The following is a 3984-nucleotide window of genomic DNA, read 5'->3' as shown; positions in this document are numbered from 1 at the left end:
TATGACACTATGCGGCCACTAAAAGACAGAGGTAGATTGTTATATTGTATTTAGTCAGGCCAGCAGAAAAGTGTGAGTTCTGGATGGGGAAATGGTGAGGAAAGCTACCAAAGAGTGCACCGGGAGAACCAGAGCACTTCCTATAAGGTTGCAATGGGCCTCCTTCTGAATCACCCGACTTCTACTGAATCGTCTCCTATATTTGACCAGGCTCTTGTCTGCTCTTCCTCCAAGAATGAAGTGGAACATTGTCAGTAAAAGGAAACCAAGTTGGGGGGATACCTTTCTTGCCACAAGGATAACCATTTAAACAGGACAGTAAGGACTCAGACTCTCTCTGGACAGGATGCCAACCAAGAAAGGTTGGTAGGGCTCCCAGCTGAGCCCAGTCCTTTGCAGAGTGAGTGTGCAAGTCACTGGCAGTTAGATGGTGCCCACTTGTGCCTGTATCTGCCCAGGGTCCTTATGCCAACAACCTCACCCTGCTCATATACATCTATTGCCTTGCCTCTCCACTGCAACATACCCTCACTGAGAAGCTGTCCACACCCAAGACCCATGGCTCTCGATTGCCTGCCTACACAACGGAAGCCCACATCTCGTCTTGGGGCTCACTCATGAGCCACAGCAGCTCACTGGGCTGCTGGCTGTGTGGGCTGCCTGTCTCCTCTCTGACTCAGACAGGTCCTTTGCTCTTCTGTCTTCTATCTTAGCCCTCGCCACATCTATGTGGAAAGAAAACACCCTTGGTTTCTCTCAGTGAGCTGCTTCTTGCTCAATGCTTGATTCAAAGCTTACACTTGCCCCAGGGTAGTCCTGCTGCACTCTAGGCTCCGAGTGATCCATCAGTTTCAAAGCATTCAGAAGATTATTGCCATTGCTTTTGATCTTTAGTAGTGTGCCTGTGATACCCTTCTGTATCCTCACTCGGGAAGCACGCTCTTAGAAAGTAGGTGTGTGCTTTTGTGTGTGTGTGTTTTCTGAAGGCCACCAGGTGAAGGAGTTTCTCAGGCATCTCTGGAAAAGGACACTGTTTCCTTCTGTCTCTTGTGTTCCAGGTAATTTTGAGATGCACAGTGTCCAGGACACTGGCTTGTATGTTTATAAAGTTGGTGAACTACTGTAACAAGAACATTCCTGTACTTGTCTGTATTGTTTAAAGTTATTACTGCATGGGCTGGAGAGATAGGTTAAAAGCATTTATGTTCTTGCAGAGGACCTGGGTTCAGTTCCCAGCTCCCAAGTTAGATGGCTCAGAACCTCCTGTGCTTACAGGAGATCTGACACCCTCTTCTGGCCTCCTTGGACATACAAGCATGCACATGGACATGGTGCACATACAGGCAAGCACACATATAAATACATAAATAAAATGAAAAATAGGAATACAATTATTATTGCAGACCTACATTATTAAATAAATATGCAGATCTAGGTCGAGTCAAACTTTATTTTGTTGTAGCAATAACAATATAATTGCCAGAGGAAAAATGCAGGAGGGACAGTTAAATATGAATTTTAGATAAAAAACAAATACTTTTCTAGAGTTAAAAATCCCCTGAATATTACACTGAACTCAAACTAAAAACTATCCATTATTATCTGAGATGCACATTGAACGGTGTCTTGGATTTGTTTTTGCCCAGGGATGCAAGTTGAGCACAAGGGTGAGGCGGGAACGTGGTTGACTTTGATGGAGAGGTTCATGCTGCATGGAGACATCACATCAAACCCCAATTGCTATGTACAATTAGTGGTGTTGATTGGAAAGCGTCTCCTAACAGCCATGGCTACTGTCATCCCACTTCTACGAGTTTCCCTGGGAGAAGAGGAAACATTCATAGCAGACCTACACACAAACGTTCATAGCGGCTTTACTAATGACAATTTAAAAAGTAGAGAGGGCTGGGGAGATAGCTTAGTGAGTAAAAGTGTTCTCCTTGCAAGCGCAAGGACTTTTAAATTCAGTCTCCATAACCCATGTCAAAATCACCAGTCCTGCCGTAGCTTCGGTGCTCAGGAGGCAGCCGCAGTCTCTGAGGGTCTCTAGGCTCTCATCTGTGTTGCCAAAATTCCTTCCTTTAGGGAAACTCTTAAACAATGCTTACCTGTCCTCCAAAAGTTCTAACACCAAAGTTCATGGGGGAGCGGAAAACAAGCTTACTAGGCTTACTTACAGAGCAGTGGATGAGGGGTTAGGAAGGAGACTAGACGACGTCACCCTGGAAGGTCTCCACCCAGCATGGACGGTGACTCCTCCTGGCTGCATAAATGGAAGTCCCTCCCCCCTCCTTCCCCACCTCTACTGTCTATGCCAGCCTCCAGAGAACTGGAGGCTACCTGCAATTATTTGTATCCAATTAGTTAGGGGGAGTGGTTAGGTTCTCAGGTTGAGGGTCCCATGATTCTCCATACCCACTCTTTTCAGGAGGGAAGATCAAAGGTCAACCAGCCCAGTTGACGTGATCTTTGGTGAACATGCTCAGATGGACTTCTGAAGATGGCTTTGCTTGGTCTTGGAGGATAGTCCTTATCTTAAGGGAGGTAGACAAGATTACAGAGAATAGCACTTGAGGTTATTCTCTGGTCTCCACTCCACACGGTCAGGTACATATGAACGACTGAACATACATGAACACGCAGTTTCTCTCGCACACTCCAAAAAGTGGGAAGAACGTTCCCGCAGATGAGCGAGTGATTAAAGCCGTGCTGTCCAAACACAGGAAGGCTACAGGAAGGGGAAACTGCAGGCTGTTGTTTACAATAGCAAGTACAAATCGGCATTACACTGAGGGAAAAAAGCCAAGAAGCAACGAATGTACAGTGTGAGGAAGATCGGTTCTGTGCTAGGGCTGGGGACAGCTGGTAAAGGGGCGAGAGAAGATGATTCCAGGCAAAATGAGACTTGTCCCCTTGAGGGTTTTGCTTCCGGTAGGAGCTGCAGAAGTTGGGCTCACAGGCTCCACCTAATGTCCAGTTCGAGTTGGTGTAGGGACGGTATGCTACAGCTGAGGTGGATGGAGCCTGGCTCAGGATCAGGATAGAGCAGTCTGAGCTCAGTTTGTTCTTATGAAACAACGAAAACCCTAAACTTATGTATAAACGGCATCTGGATACATAGCTCATGCTTATCTGGTATGTTTTTGTATATTAATGTAAGTTTTGGATTTAAAAACTGTCTGGGACTGGGAAGGTGGTCTAGTGGGAAAAAATGCTTGCATATAACAGTGAAGATGTGAGTTGGATCTCCAGAACACACACACACACACACACACACACACACACACACACACACTGAAGGCCAGCTAGCCTAGTGTGCACAGAGACACAAGGCAGAAGGTAAGGATGGACACCTGAGGCTGTCCTCTGACGTCCACATGTGCACTCACACAAGAATGCACATGCACACACAGATTAACACAGTATATAAACCAGGTCTGTATGTATTTGCAGATGAGTGTAAATCTTTATATTAAAAATACTACTTCACCCATCTCTTTTTATCTACATGGTCTGGTTATTTTTAATAAAGTAGAAATTTCTGGGCTGTTTGGATTTTTCTTTTGTAAAGATGGGGCCTGGCTGTGCGTCCCTGCTTGTTGGGAACTTGCTAATTATATACCTTAGGCTGACCTAGAACTTGCTGCAAGCCTCCTGCTTCAGCCTCTCCCGTGTGAGAATTCCAGGCGTCTTCTGACTTGCTGGACTTTGTGCTGTCTTGTTAGTGTCCAACTCTCAAATGAAGGAAATAAGGAGTTGGTGAAACCTGGCTACCACAGTGATTATCCTTCAAACAGCTCACAGAAAAAGACATCACACGGCCAAAAAGGTGACTGGCTTTACTGTTCTTTGCTTTGAACTTGTGTTTACACTAAAAAAATGACCATTAGCTTTGAAATAATCAGCTCATAGGATTACCAAACATACATACATACATACACACACACACACACACACACACACACACACACACACACACACACA

This window comes from Grammomys surdaster, unplaced genomic scaffold (assembly GCF_004785775.1).
Source record: "Grammomys surdaster isolate TR1022 unplaced genomic scaffold, NIH_TR_1.0 125861, whole genome shotgun sequence".
NCBI lineage: Eukaryota > Metazoa > Chordata > Mammalia > Rodentia > Muridae > Grammomys > Grammomys surdaster.
This window is presented reverse-complemented; position numbering follows the sequence as displayed.